The sequence below is a fragment of the Opisthocomus hoazin genome, chromosome 2 (genome assembly GCF_030867145.1).
Source record: "Opisthocomus hoazin isolate bOpiHoa1 chromosome 2, bOpiHoa1.hap1, whole genome shotgun sequence".
NCBI lineage: Eukaryota > Metazoa > Chordata > Aves > Opisthocomiformes > Opisthocomidae > Opisthocomus > Opisthocomus hoazin.
In genome coordinates this window covers 14,901,048-14,917,642 of record NC_134415.1, presented here as the reverse complement: position 1 = coordinate 14,917,642, position 16,595 = coordinate 14,901,048, and positions in this window count along the sequence as shown.

Sequence of the window (16,595 nt, the reverse complement as noted above, 5' to 3'; positions counted from 1 at the left end):
AGAGAGAGCGCTACCTTATGATCCACTGGTGATCTGGTTGATGCTTTTGGCTGAAATCAGAAGATGAAAGAAAAAATCTTGAAGCTCTTGTTTCATTTGTTAAGAGCTACATACCAGGAGGTTGCCACAGAATGGAAGCAAACCCAGTCCCAAGCACAAAAAACTGATTAGAAAGTAGATGGAAACATTGTTAATAATAATCCAAATCCGTGCAAAACACAGGTTCTTAAGAGACTGTCTTTCAACATTTTGCACCATTTGAAGCTTGAGGAAGAAAAACAATTCACAGTTAAAATAAATATAAGATAGTAAGCAATTTACTGTGTGACTTCAGTTCATAATTGTATTACAACGACACGACATACTAATAATCTGTTTCTTGAAGGACCCTTGTCACATGGTTTCTTGTAACTTTAAGAATTGTATAGTAAGAAACATGAAAAAACAAAAACCAAGTCAGAAGCTTGGATGTCAATTCTTGGGCTTGTTTTGCTGGACACATTCTTTTTTTCCTTTTCTGTTATACAAACAAATGAATGTACAAATTGCTGTTATTATAATAAGAGTAAATTACTCCATCTGAGGCAGGGTCCCAATTGTCTTACCAGTGGTATCCATCAGAAGAAAAAACAAACTTTTTCTACTATAATATTCATTAAAGTGAGACTAATGCTGAATTTGACTTCCATATTAAGCAACACACAGACACATTTTAAGAAGCAGTCCTTGTCTCTAGAGAGGCAGGAGGGACAAAAGGCAGGCTGAGTGAGTGGGTGAAATGGCAGCAGGTCTGCAGCACAGCTGACGCTCCTACCCCGAAGCCTTGTGGCTCAGTCCTGCACCATTTAGCTTCTCAGGATAGCATAAGCCTGCCAAGATCTCTGGGCTCAATGGCAAAATCACACCTTGCAGTAAACCAGTGAGTTATCTTATTCTGCCTTACCTGGCCCTGCCCTAGAGCTGTTGCTCTTCCTTCAATCTATCTCCAGCATAATCTCTTTCTCGCCCCTGTCCAGAAATCAGATGTGTTCTCTCCATAACTTACATGGTCTAATGTACGCTTCTGATTTTTGTGCCTGTCTGTGCTGTCTCCCCTCTTACCCCTCAGTGGGTGCCTACTTCCCTCTGCCCTGCCGCTGGCAGGACACCGTGCTTTCGGCAGCATCTCTGTGCCATCTTCTCATGTAACCCCCTCTAGCCTCCAACCTCCAGCACCTCTAGTAACTTTTCCCAGCAGGCTTCCTGTGCCTTTTCTCCATGAAATGCCTCTTAATGAGGGAAGGGACAGGGACATTTATTTCCCCTTGCTGTCATGTCTGTTGCTACCTCTGTGAGTCTTCCGAGGCTGGAGAGGCAGAATCATCCCCCTTTCCCCCCCACCCCCTTCGGGGCTACTGTCTGCCTTTCATATTTTTTCAGTTTATATATGATCCTTTTTCCTCAGATCCCCCAAACATTAAAGTGATTTGCAGTGTTTCTTGGGAGATTGCAGGATATTGTCCTAAGACTGGAAATACAAAGGTTTTGCACTAAACTTACTGAAGAGCCCATGGGATTCCTTTCGTTCTTTGAAAACACTGAAGATCTAGCCTCACATTTTCCAAATTTTTTGGATTAAGTTGTTTGCAATGCTGTGCTGTATCCTCTGGAATGTACATCTTCAAAAATGTGGCCTATGTTACTTAGGATAGATGAAAAGGTAAAATGAAAGGAGTTTCAGTCAGGTTTGTGTGTCATGAGGGATTGCAACCAGATTGTTTGGAAATTAGCCTGGAGTGAGGATAATTTCCACATTTCTGTTAATTGTCTTTGCCTTTTCTACACACTTTGCTAATTTCTTAGGCGTGCTTTTTTTTCCTAACATTAATAATTTACTCAAAACTTGGCCAAATGACAACAACTGCACAGGCAATTTAACCACATTATTTTAAATGAAACTTACAATTTGCTGTCTAGACTAATATTGTGGTAAGAGAAAAAAAGAAATATTTGGGCATCCTGTTAGTAATGGCTAAACTAATTTCAGTTCAGTTGCAGAAACATTTTGAAGAATCTTTTTTATTTCATGGGATTTACGGCATGGAAAATCAGTATCTAGATTCCCTTTCATAAAAATAAGTCCAATCGAATAATTTAGAAACTGTCTGGTGTAGCTGAGAGAAGAATCTAAACCTTGTATTTCTGCTGGATTGTGCACTGGCAGAGAAGAATGGGAGTAAGAGGGAAAAACAGACTCAATTTACTAACAATCTGCATGACACGATTTCCATAAATTGTGCTAATAGAGCAATTTATAAAAATTGTGGTAGTATATTAAGGAGACCAATTTACAAAATCCATTTAGAATAATAAGCTGAGCATTGTTGGTAGTGCAGCTATATTTTCCAGCAGTGTTTATGTATAAAACAAATTGACTGTCTGTTCTCATTCACTCTACGTTACGTTAATACCAAGTATAGACAAGTGCAAATAAGAAAATACTCAGATTTTTTGTTTATCTAGAGATTGCATTGATGGTCACCACATATTTTAAAGGCATTACACTTTGTTAGGTGAAAAAGATTTCTCAGCTGGACCATTGCTGAGGTTTTCTTTTTTTGTGAGAATTACTGAAAAATGGTTTTCTGAAACTGTTTAGCTTGTCACTCAGAGGTATAGCTCTGCATAGGAGATAAATACGTTAGAACTGCACTAGAACAATCTCAGCTAAGTGAAATGCTTTAAAATCCATTTGGAGTTTAGTTGTCCCTCCCCACATATCAATGAAGATTTAATAGCAGATGCTATGGTGAAGTTTTACATGGCTGACACTGTGTGAGGATTTAATACAAATCCTTAACGGACAAAAAAAGAGAAAAGGCTGCAAGACGTGCTGCTTTGTCCCTGAACATGGACGGATAAATCTAGCCCTGTAGTTCCTCAACTCCTGTGGGTGGGCTCCCTGGAAGAACGGCCATGGTTTCCCAGGTAACTGAGAGGAGCAGGACAATGTGACGAGGTCCCAAAGGCACCTGAGTTTGCACCCCAAGTGCAGGGGACTTCCCCTGGCCGAGCACAGAGCCAGCTGAAGACCTGGCTTCACACTGCCAGCCTTCTGCTGCCTCCACTTCCCTTGCCCCCTTCTGCTGTACCACCTTGCTGTGGTGCATGGTGCTTCTCAGCATGGGCTGAAACCTCTGGCTAAGGTTGGTCAGATGGCACTGCAAAGCTTTGTGCACATCCAGCTGTGGATTTGGCTGAAAAAAACAAGAAGAGGTGATGGTGGGGACAACTCCATCTACTGCTTTCAAGGAATCGGTGTGCATGGGATTGCCCAGGGCTTGTGCATAGGTTTTCCCCCTTGCCAAGTTCAAGGGTGCCCAAAGCTCACCCCAAGCAAGGACTGCTCCATGGCGTGGGTGAGTTAGGGGTTGAAGGTGGGCCTGGACTTATTTAAAAGGAAAATGGAGAAGCAGTTGTAGGATTTTCTTTCATGATGGTTTAGGAGGGAATGATAAACAGCAGGGCAGAGGAACAAAAATAGGAATTGAGGTGGGTTGACGTGCGCACATGTGGATGTTATAAATACGATGATGTGCTCCAGGGGTGGGGGTAACGCTGTTCTGCTTCCTGTCCCTGACACACCAGGGTGGTGGAAACAAGTCTGGAGCTGCAAAGGCCCCCAGGCAATGTCTTGCCCCTCCCTGCAGGGAAACAGCGTGTATAGACTCTCACTGCTTATGGATGCAGTCTAACTTGCTCTCTAAGATCCTCTCGTGGAGGGGGCTGCACAGGTCTTCCTCCTAGTCTGCATGTTCTGCTACCACAAGACAAATAATTTAGTTAAAGCCCTGGGGCAAGGAGTGAAGAGTCACTGTATGATTCTTAGTGGCTTTGTGGTGACTTACTGACCTTTAAGAAACCCTAAATCTACTTATAACTGTTCAAGGGATTTTTTTTTTTATAATAGAATAACATTGAAATATTATCAGAGTAGTCTTCATTCTGACGCTGTTGTAAAGAGCTCTACATCCAGCTCCGCCAATACCAAGCACCTCAATATTCAGAAGAAAATTTAATTTAATTATTTTTAGAAGGCATTGTTCAGTTTACTTTAACCAGGTGGTGGAATAGATGACCAGTCCCTCACAATTCAGAATAATGAAGACAGGTATATTTGCATATTCTTTTAAAGCACAGCTGAGAATGGATTTTTCAAGATAGTATTTGTAATATAAATTAGAATAATTTATGAGCCAGTACATATGCCTGAAAACAATCCTACTATACAGTGGCAAGAAGAAATGCATAAAGGTGGCCTTTTCCAGTACATAATATTTGATTTTGTGGTTTTCCAAACTTTGGAGTGCTGTTTTTGAACACTAATAATGCCAATTTATCAATTAATTTTTTCTGTGACTACAAACACATAGCACTCCTGCAATATCTGTTTTCATGCTGACAGAAGTAAAGTATCAATATACCTTTAAAAGCATTCTTTGCTCTTCCACTGCCTGCAAGCTTATTTTATTTTGATTCCTTTCTTCTCTTGCACTTTGGTGTTTAAGAGATTTCTGGGCTGTTAGCTTTCCTGTCACTGCCCCCGCCAGCTCCTGCCAATGACTGATAAGTGGACGTCCCTCCAGTCACTGCTTTCTTCACGCCGAGTGGTGCATGAGGGGGGAGCAGAAATCACACCATATGCACACTGTGCACACGCTGAAGCAGTCTCCAGCAAGAAGGCGTACTCCAGCCTTAAAGCCTGAAAAAGAATGTGAAGATAAAACAAAGATGTAGTGGGATTTTCTTATTAACTAAATGCAAGATGTTATTTCAATAGAACTTTGAAGAGAACATAACTCTATTGCTGAAAAGTACAGCTTTCAAACAAAAAAACCCTAGGACTTGTGCTGTCTTTGACTGTCAAACCGTCTACAGAAAAAATAATCAAGATAGTACATGTTATATGTTCAGTCAGTGTGTTCATTTGAGAAAATATATTATACTGATACAGTTAAGAGCCTTGTTTTCTCTGTGGTGAGAGTTACAAAATGATCTATTATGGAAGCATCTGATACAGGAAGGCACATTCTTCCTAATCACAATGCTTTTTCAGCCGGTTAATGGGCAAAGGTATCTGAACAGACTAAGAAGCTTGGGCACTATACCTTAGGGAAATGATAATTAGTAATCTGTGTGTAAGATTACTGTTATTTCTGGAGTTGTCTTACAGTTCATGTCAACGTACCTGTCTGAAACAAGTGGTGACCATGGGTAGTTGTCATAGCATGTCCACAGGTTACAGAAGAAATAAAATAAGGATAAAGCATCCTTTATCTATAATGGTTTTGGGGAAAGGACAGGTATAAGAATCTGAGTTCTTGGCTTTGTGTGGACATGGGCAGGCAAAGTTCAAGACTGATAGTATTAACTAGGACTAAAGTATTAGATTTCAGGTCTATTGATGTGGTCCATGACTGTTGGAGGAGGTTGAGGTGCTTGTGACAAAACTCTCTCTCTTTGCTTGGTGTTATTTAGTAGAAGCCTTAACAACAAAGATCTTGTACCTATGAACTGAATTTCAGATAAAGCTCCACCTTCACACATAGCCTAGAAAATGAATCAGATGGTACTGCAAGACCTATTTTGATAATGCCATTTGCGTGGATAACAGAGTATAGAGCATAGGGCACTAAGCGAGAAGGCAAAGTGCTTATTTCCTACAAATAAACTAAATTGAAGGAATTGCTCTTTGCCACTACTGGGCTGAACAGAGTCTGTTCTTTCAGTTGGAGATAGATTTTGTCCTCAAAATATCCTTAAAGCTCTAGATGAAGTGTCAGACTCCTTCACTGGTATAGCACTGCAGTATCCAGGGCAGTCACATTTTCTGGCTAGGTAGCAGGACATCTGTGTCAGCTCAGGATCCCACACTTACTGTAAAAATATCGCAAGAATTTGTTGGCTCTTGCTATATGAACTATTTACTCTTGAGAGAGGATTGGAAGTCAGGCAACCACAAGATGTTAACCATACCAAAAGTTAATAATTATTTCATGTAGCTGAGGTAGGATTTCTCACTTTTAGTGGGAAAATGGACATTTTTTTGTAATGTCTTTTAAGGAAAATAATTGATTCAGCTTAATTAGTTTCAACAGGTGAGATGGAGAGAACCAGTAAGATGGTGTGGCAGGGAGTAGTTTTAGGGAGAGTGACTCACCTTGTGGAAGCATGACCAGGTACGTCAGAAACACAGCCTTCAGTCTGAGTTTTCAGAGGGCAGGATAATGTTACAAGGGGACAAAAATACCAAATACTCTCCCCATAGCGTAGATCAGAGATGGTGAGAGCTCACACACATGTGATCATAACTGCTTTCAAACAGCTCTAACCTTTTGCTTGGAGAAGGCATGGAGGGTATGGCTAGTCAATAGTTTCCTTTAGCTAATGGTGCTGTGAGCCTCTTCCGTGTATGGACACTTTGGGAAAGGAATTGTGGATAGATGGGCTATTTTGTTTTCCAGTGAAAGGATGATTTCTCCTATTTTCTTCTACTAAAATGAGCATTTAATGAATGCGGTGGTAATTGCTGCTAGCTTTATGTTTATAAATGGTTTAAAAGCTAGGCAAAGTGTTTGTAGGAATCTTTGTCTTATCAAGAGAAATAAAGGACTGCTTTCTATAAAATCTACCAGAGCTGACTGCAGGAGGCAGGTGGCAATAGACAGTGGTGTAGGTGGAAGGAATATGAACCCAGTCATGACGCATGCCGCATGGTGTTTTCAGATCAGAGACAAAAACCCCCTGTTTGCTCTTGAAAGGAGGAAACACAGCCACAGAGTGTGTATATCCCTATCTTAGATATAATGAAAAATAAAATGCAGAAAATCTGAATTCTGTTCTCAGCTCTCAGAGACTTCCTGAAATAACTTGGGGAATGCTTTGTTCTGAAGTAGGCAGAAAATAGGTATCTGAGACAGGAAAATGTCGTGAACATCTTACCAGATAGAGAGAGTGACCAAGGGAAGAAGTAATAGGGAACTTCTGCCAGATCCTTCAACTTGTTACAAGAACCAATGACATAATTTATATTTCTGTAAGTAGGTGCTGAAATAACGGCCAAACCAAAAGAGGATGGGATTAAAGTGGAAGGGTGGTAGCCTTCAAACCAAGCATACACACGCAACTAGAGATGGGGACTTTCTAGCAGGTGATGAGAGACAGAAAGATGTAAGACTGGTGCATGCTGAAGACACAGGGCTCTGAATGAACGTGATATCCCGAAAACATGAGAGGTTCAGCACTGGGAAATGAGGAAATCGCTACAGTGATGACCAAAGCCTCTCAAGGGATGTCGGCACCTCTAACATCTCCTGCATGCCCCATATTCCTAAACCTGCTCCTTTCCCCTGGGGCTGCCCTAGTAGAGCCCTTGCATGTGTTGCTGGGATGGGAAGCGCCTGCGTGCTTCCCAGGGGTTCTCCTGCCAACCTTGCCATGGGCTGGTGGTGGGTTTTCTGTGCAGGCACTAGCGGTGTGCTCTGCGCCAAGGGAGACAAGGGCATCCCTGCTGCTGTGAACTATGCATGCAGTACTGGGAGCTGCAATCACTCATCTCAGATATATCTGGCTAGTGTTGGCTCATGTTTCCTATTAATGCAAAATAATAAAAATATTATTATTACGAAAGTCAGGCTCAATGACAGCCTGAAATAATGAGGGAAAATTCTTGGCTGCCTAACAAAGTCCTCTTCTGAACATCATAAAAGTATTTTTATTTTAGTTACTGTTTTATTCTGAACACAAAATGTGCCCTGGAAGTAAAGGGAATGTATTGTTTTGCAGTGACTCACTATCACATTAGCTGAGGAATTCTTTTTAATTTCTAGAGGAAAAATGTCAGTTCAGACTTTGAGAAAAACAAACCGAGAGCAACAACAACAGCAAAACCACCCCGAAATACCACAGTGTCACCTTCTGGATTTCTGTGGTGTTTTTGCTGAGTACTCAGCACCTTGAATTTAATTGTCAGTCATCAGCAATCTATCTCCCAGCCTTTCCCTCAGCTAAAAGTTCTCAGTGTGACTAGCAGAGAAAAGTTTCAACATTTTTTTTTCCTCCCTTTTCCCCCCCCACTAAACAGCACTGAAGGTCTACCCCAGAATCAGAGGTATTAGGTGAGTGTTGCTGTGGCTGGAGGGGTAGAAGGCACTGCTGGTGGAGAGCTTCCATGGAAAGTCCTGTCTGTATGCCGCTTATCAGGGTGATCTTGGCTAGGGCCACAGTAAATGCAGAGGACAGTTGGATCATTGTCAGCTCAGACATGGTGGTCTGAAGCTGAAATAAGTCAGTTGACTTCAATCCCATTTTGTCCAAGCAAAAGATGCCCAGCTTGGTTCTGCTTTATTTGAAACACCTGTAATAGGATTTTATCAGAAACCACATGCGTCTGAAGATGCATCCTCCTCACAATTGCAGCTGAAAGTAAGTTCCAACTTCAGGACCATGAATGAAGGAGACCTGAGAGTGAGGTTCATGTTCAAGAAGAGGTGGCAGTCAACAAGCCAAAACACTGACCCGACCTGTATGACTGGGAAGGGTGCAAAATCATCATTAACCAGTCCTCCCATATGCTGAACTCAGCTGGATTAGTGAACTGACCTGCTCCACCTTGCAAAGGAAGAAAAAGGAGTGAAACAAAGCGATGTGGAGCAGATAAAAAACAGAGGCAAACTTCCCTTTCTGTGGCAAATCCCCCAATGTCCCTTCCAGTTAGCAGGGTCTCCAGCCTTCAGCCACAGAGTTACAAGTCCCAGGCTGCCTCTTTATCTGGTCGTCCCCACGTGAGGTAAGTGCCCTGTCCTGTAGTCCAGCTACCCCACTCTTCCTCTCTCTTCTCTGTGGGATCCAGGGTACATCTGTCTTCTCAAGGCCAAGTTTCATGGAGAACGGAAAGCTGTGGAAGTTGTTGAATGAGCTTAAATTGTACCTTTTGGATAATTAACACAATCAATAAAAATGAACATTACTATTCAGTGGATTTCTGCGTTACTCCTGATTGGTCTTGGATGTTGTAGATTGGTGCAGAATTCAGAGCAGGTCTGAGGCAGAAGTCAGGGAATAGCAATGTGAAATGAAGCCAAAGCAAAATACAGTCCTGATAAATGGGTTAAATTAATTCATTTTGTTCCCTATCTTACACCTTGAAGTCATGTATTAGTGACTCAGGTACCTGGCCTTCCTTCCGATCTGTGGCTGTGACTGGAGGACCCTTCCCATGCACTGGGTCAGAAGGGTCATAGATAGACCAATCCAAAAATAATGACTGAAATACACAGAGAATATGTTCTACCTCATTCATATTTCTTGCAATGGAAAAGAAAGGGACAAATGGCACACATTTTTTACTGGAACTATTGTTTACCTGCAGCAGTGGAACCCTTGTGTTCACACAGATCTGTCCTCACATCTCAGAGCTGATAACTTGATGCTGTGCAGACCTGTATGAAGCTTTAGGTCAAGAGATGGTTTTCCCAAGCATAAGAAGGAAATGTAATTGTACTGTCAGTGCTAAAATTCAACCCTGTTCACCAGTGTACTCAAGTAATGAATTGAGAATCTCACCATCACAAAAGTAATTAATGTAAAGTTTTTCAGCATGTTTACTTAGAGAGGATTTTATGTGTAAAATCTCCAAACAAGACTTAGAAAAATGGGAAGTTCATCTCTGGAATGGATTGGGGAGCACAGGGGAAAATATAATAGTAAGAAAAAAATTAAAATAAGATAATGAAAATTGCTTCTCATAATTTATTTTAAATTAAAATATAAAAGCTTGGGACTTGCACTCTCAAATCTGCCACAGGACCTGATTAGCGTCTTCTGAAAGAAAAAAAATAAATCTGTTTCTTAGATAATACAGTCAACACATTATAATTAATGCATTTAAATACATGCCTTCCTTAAGGGCAGGTACTGTGTTAGCAATTAGGGTTTTAGCAATTTTTGCAAAGGAAGCTGCATCTCATTATACAGTCTTTTAGACGCACGTTATTCTTTCATAAAGAAACCAGTTATCTTGTTTATGGATTCTTGAGAGTGCAGAGCTGGAAGCATTAAGTATTTATGTAAACGCATGAAAGTACACCACCGGAAATTCAAGCTCCTTCTTTTCCTCCTTGTCTTATTTCCTTTTTTTAAAACTGTTTTTCTTACATACAGAATGTTACATACGTCTGTGAAAAAACAAACCAACTTACAGAAGCTATACACTGAGCCAAATCTTGTGCTTTTTACTCGGGCATAACTCCTGGCTTAGAATCTTTCCCTCTCAGGTTTCATAATAAGTACATTTCAATAATTAAAATAAGAAATCAGATCATTGGTATAAAATCAAATTAACTTTTTTAATATTAAGTATGAGAAAGGATGTCTCATGTTACAGTGTTAAATTTGTATTTAGTGTCTCCTGGCAGTTCAGAAGAGGATTAACTCTGTTCTTAATTAATTTAATGTGGTTTTTCAGTTACCTTCAGCAGAAGCAGAAAAATAGGGAAAGGCTTTTACCCATGTCTCTCAGTGCCCAGTCTCTGAATTATATCACATACATTGCTGACAACTCAGAATTGCATCTGAAATGATGCAAGTAGAAAATGCAGGGGCGGTGAAAGCTGTTAATATAGAAGAGACACCTCTCTGCAAATGTACACCAGAGTGAGTTTTATACACTCACAGTCTTTGGACCAAGTTCATGAAATGGTCATGCCCTTGAGTGACTGCTGGTACGTGTACCCTTCCTTGCCCTGTGCTGGCCGTGGCCATCCTGTTTGTTGCCCATCAATCCTTATCTGACAGACAGTGCTGTGGGGGAACACTGAAAACTCAGAAGTGTCACTGGCTGCCCACAGGTAGGGACAAGTGGGGTGTCCTCTTGGCTCAGGGTTAGGGCATAGCTCTGCAGCCGCTCAAGATTGCCACAACTGCTGTGACAGGTCCTGGCTGAGGAGGTTATGTGTTGGGCTTGCAGAAGATAGCATCGGGTGTCTTCTGCGTAAAATGAGAACACCGTATTTTCTAACTTAGCTTATGACAACCTCGAGCTTACATTTAATCCATTTTATTAATTTAGATAAGCACTCACTTTTCTCCCCATCTCCAGAGATCTGTGTAACCCAGAACATACCCACTGGGGCACTCAGGGTTTCTCAGGAAGGAGCTGGGGGTTCCTTCCCCCTCCAGGTTATTCTGACGTTTTCCTCATCACAGGTACAACTGCAGAGACTGAAAATTCCCGTGTCCTGATGCACACCTGCACCGTGGTGCTACCTTGTAAGGGGTGAAAAAACCCAAATCCCTTTGGGAGCCAGAGTTTCCAGTTCCTCTCACTGAACTTCAGATGCCTGTAAAGCAGTCATTTGAGTCATGCTGTGATCGCTTTATAATCAATGGAAAGAAAGAGGAGCTCCAGCAGTGCGATTTATTCCATCCTCATGTAGAAGTCAAAAACTGGTCAGATGAGACACACCCTAAAGGAGCTATTTTCTTCCATTGACTATAAAGACGATTTGGCTGAGGTATAGCTATCTCTGCTTTAAAAGTCTAAAGTTAAAAGAGGTGAATGTCTTCTCAAGTGACGGTGGGCATTGGATCAGGCCTGCTATGTGCAGTAAGAATGTGCATTTGCAACCAGCATCCTTTCTTCAGATTCTCTCTTTTAATACCACCGTGTAGCTTCAGTGCTTTTGGAAGGAGGGCAATGTAACTGTGACTGCTTCACTGATGAAACTGCAGAGCAGATGTGGCTTAACCTAAAGGTCAGAAGGACAGAATGTGGTTCACTGTTTTCTGCTTCACAGTCTGCAGGTTAAAAGGATTCAGGGAGGGAGGAATCAGACATAGTATCATTTGTGATGTCCGGTGACCTCCATGAATAATATAGAGTACAAATAAAAATTTTTTATAACCACCCAAAGATTAAAAAGTGCTTTACTCAGATTATTTGGTAAATCCTCATGTTCCGATCAAAGTCCCGTTACTTAGATTTTGGACTATTTGAGAGCAAGCACAAATTAGAAACGTTTAAACTTCAGTAAATCTGCTCATGGGCAGGAGAGATAATGTTTGCAGGATCAGGTTTTTAATTTGGAAAAACAATACTATTCCCAAGGAAAAAATAAAGCATTTCTACTGATAACATTCTATTCTCCTGTTCACTGGGATGTGAATTCCATTTTACTTACTCAACAACCGCACAGAGCACAATGTGCTCTGAGGTAGCCATCATAGATCAGAACTTCCCTAGATAAATACATAAATGAGACTTTATCTTAGATACAGTATAGCAATTTTCATCCTGTATATAGTAGCATTTTCTTGCATTCTGTGTCCGTAATTGCCTTTTCTCTTTTATAGTATGTAATAAATTACTTTTTATAGTCAGGTACTTTCATTTAAGTGAATTGAAGTTTTATCATTATATTGCAAGTATTCATTAGCCTTTACTTTCCTACAGGTGAGAGTCATTTCTGGCCTTCCCCAAGAGAGGCTGAAAGCTGGTACCTATTGATTTAGGTATTTCCCTGAATTTAACCCTGCTTGCGTACATCCAAATGCTTTTAATTGGCTGCCTCCTTTGCACCCGCAAGTGGTGGTCCTTCACTCTTGGCGGGTGAGGCAGGCCTGGGTCCTCCTGCTATGTGTGGTGGCATCATGTACCAGACTTCAAACATGGTTTATTTTAAAGAAAGTGCTGATAAAAAAGCAGTTTGTTGTTGATGGACTAAATTCCCCTGCCAGTCTGGGAGTATATTTGAGCTCTAAATGAGATCTCTATAGTGAAGCTTGTGTGAGTGTATATATATATATATACGTACCTACAGTGTTTCTGAGGGTATGGAAAAATGTTTTCTCAAAGACTGGATTGGTTGGAATATGTATATACACACACATACATTTATACAAAAATAAAAATCTGCTATAGAGTCCCCTGTGAAGATGTATTTACTGGAAGTTGTACATCCCGCTTGTACAGTTCCCATGCTCTTTTCCGTTATCCCACTCTGTCCCAAAGAAAGAGGGAAGGAGAGATGTTTTGCAGCTATGACCTCCCTGCTACCTGAGTCGAAGCTGCTTCATAGCATCTGTTCAAGCTGAGGAGACAAGGATTTATGGGCAGGGTGAGGAGGAAAGGCGAGTCAAAAGAGCTTGCCCCCCAGCCCTTTGGCAGTGCACGCACCCAGCCATGTGCCATGGCTGTGTTTGCACAGACTGCTTGTTTGTATCATGGTTGTGTCTTCACACAAATGATGCCTGTGTTATAAATTACTTAGTATAATCTTACATATCAAGGCTCCTAGGGAGTCTGGTGATCATCCAGCACCCTTTATGTAGCTCTAGTTGCTAGGACTTTGCATTTTGGAGAAACTCAGTAAGTTAAAGCTACATAAACTATTGAAAAGCTGTTTTTCTGTGATCATCCTTTGAATATTCAAGAGAAATGAAGAAGTAAGTGCCTTTGCTAGTGATCTGCATAGATTTCAGGAACACAGAGTCTGTTCCTGAAATTGAGGAGCAGTTCCGTTGTAAACAGAGAGCTTAGTACCTCAGCATAGAAAAAGCTTAGTACCTTAGGATAGAAAAATGGATAAAACCTGTGTAGAGGATATAGACTGAGACAGAAGTGCTGATAATCATATCTTGTTATGTCAGAAAAACACGGTCCTAGCCTGACATTTCTGCTCAATACTGTCTTTATGAGGAATGAGGATATCTGTTTCCCCTAATGCTGTCCTGTTCCAGTCTTGCTCAAATATTCCTTTACCTGCAAACAGAGAAATGTGAAACTAGGGGATGATCATAACACTCCCTTCTGGCCTTAGAAATCTGTGAGGCTGCTTAACTGTGGTGACAAATCAACAGGGCATACTTGCTCTGCTCTCTTGGGACTTCCCACATTGCACTGCACTGGGCAGTGAGTACCACAGGGTTACGTATAGCAAAGAAATCCCACCATGTTGCAGCAATATGTGCTACTGCAGGCAGGTGCACAGACGCATGAAAATGCTAACAAAACATCCCCAGGAAGTCTCTGTTGGGAGCACTGTTGTACAAGAGGACATAGATGAAGTTTGCATTGGAGGGGAAAGGATCTTGGTTACTTAAGAGCTTCCTTTGATCAAATCCAACTTAAATCTTACCTACATAGTCTACGGCATCCATCTGTCTTTTCTTCTGTAGAGTGGGAGTTAGAAAGACATATCTATTTGAAGGATTACATACCAAGTTGGACATGGACTCTATTTATGTGTTTGAGGGGGCTGCATCATTCCTTTTTAAAACTGCAGTATCGGCCAAAAAAAGAAGTTTTTTAAAAGGTGGGAAGGCAATGGGGCGTTGCCAGGCTTTGAGATGCGCTGTTTGTCCTGTGGGAGTGTCTCCTAGAAGATTCCATCGAAGATTTATACTTCCATTCAAAACTTGGTAATCACCTAGATACAGAGCTGAGGATCTCAGTGTTTGGACAAAATAATGGTTGGTTCCTTCTCCTGTTCTTAAAGTCTCACGAAGCACCACTGATTTTCCCAGAACTATTAATTTTTTGTATTTGTTATCCAAACAATTTTAAACAAGATTCTGTGGTTTGTGGAAATTCATAAATTTGCATGCAGCATGTCTGAAATTCAGTAGTTTCTTTTAACCTGATTTGTGATCTGAATCATAGGGTGTAGGTTCCTTTTCCTAATCAAGTGTCCAAATTCAATGAACAGAACAGCTGATTAAGCAAACAGTTGCAGGTTATTCCAGCAGAGTGAAAACTGCTTGCGATATTCAGCAAAAGAGGCAGCTTCTCCAGGGAACTACAGATATAGATTTCCTTTATAAATCGTTCCTGCACTTCATTGTAAATGGAAATATTTTTCATAATACTCACAGATTTCAATTGTAAGTGCCCGAGCTTGACCCTTGCGGTCATCCCATTGATCCCGACAGTTGCTGCCCAGTTGGAGATCTCATTGCCCGGCCTGGGTCGCGTCCTGCCTGCCCCTCTCAGCTGGGTGCATGGAGCTGGTGCAGCGGCAGTAGCAGCGGCAGTGCTGGAGGACGGGACAGTGACTCCCTGTCCTTGCCTGCAGTTGTCAAGGGAAATGTCCCCAAGCCACATGTGGAGACGCTGCAAGGGGCCTGAGCTGCCCCTCCCTGCTGTTCCTGAGGACCAGACGCAGATCTGTATGTGGGGTCCTGTGCAGGGCGGGTGGTCTGACCCACTTGGTCCAGATTGGCTGCCTCTGACCTCAGGACCGGCCCTAATGGCTTGTGTAGAAGATCATTTTCTGGTGTCTGTGTGTGTGTGTGTGTGTGTATGAGAAACGGCTGATAAACTTCTGAGCCATTTAGGTATTTGATGAATAATTTAGTCTATCCACTTGAAAATACCTGCCCTTCTTGAGAGACAGAAAATTCACAGTCAGTCTTAGTGCCTACCTACCTGACTTTAGATCCTGTTTTCTTTTATCATTATCACAGTAAATAACAATATTTTACTACAGTTATATTAGTGGATTTTCTGCTCTGACTTTTATTTAACTTGTTCCATGTCAATATGCCAGGACTTTGGCCACTGGAAATAGGAAGCTGCTGTGCATTCCCTCTACAACCAAACACGTCTGCCACATATGTGGCTCTAAAAAGCCGGGTGACTATTTTATGTCGCTTTCTTATCTAAGCCTTTCACTTGATTGTGAACTTTATAAAGGGTCTGTCCAGATACTGCTGTGCCTTTTCCATTGATTTCTTTGTAACAGAAGCAATGGGCCGTGAGTGAGCTGGCAAGATTTTTGGCAGTGTTGTTTACTAGGGGTTGGAAATGCATTTAAAATAGTGTTAAGTCATTTCTTTATGACCAGTTCAACAGACAATGTTGAGAATGATTCAGATAATTGTGGAAAGTAGGTTTACTCAGAAATAAAATGTCTGCAGACCCCCTGAAAACACTCAGCTGCAAGTGGAGCTCTGCCTGCTGCCAGGTAAGAGGGGAGCTTGTCCAGGAGAGATGTGGCTGCGTCTCACCCACATTTTTCTAGCAGCCAGCACTTGGCCATGTTTTTGCAAGTCCTGTAAATTAACACAGGTGCAAACTTTTGCACCAAATAATTTTATTAAAGGTGTCGTTTACTGGGATCTCCTACTGCTGTAAGGTGGAAAAAAAAATAATGCAGCCTGTTTGCAATTTATCTTTTGCCTCTTCAAAGAATGAAGGAAAACAGTGACCCTTATGCTGACCCTTTCCTTAGCCTCATCAATCAGGACTGGAAATCAAAACGTCGCAACTAGCTCTTAATAGCACTAGAGATTCATCACCTTCTTTTGGCTCGCTTCATCATTCACTCTCTGCAGTGTCTGGGGGGTATTTGCGGGCAGGACTGAAGCTGTCAGGAGTAGGATTGCATACCTGTCCGGTCTGTCACTGGGCTATTGCAAACCGTGGACCAGACTACAGTAGTATCTATTTTGTATGGCTCGCTGCTGTGTTAAAGGTAATCACATCTGGGATCACGCAACCTATAGCTCGTCTGTGGTTATTGAACATGTCTGTACACGTGCCAGTGAAGTCTTCGGGG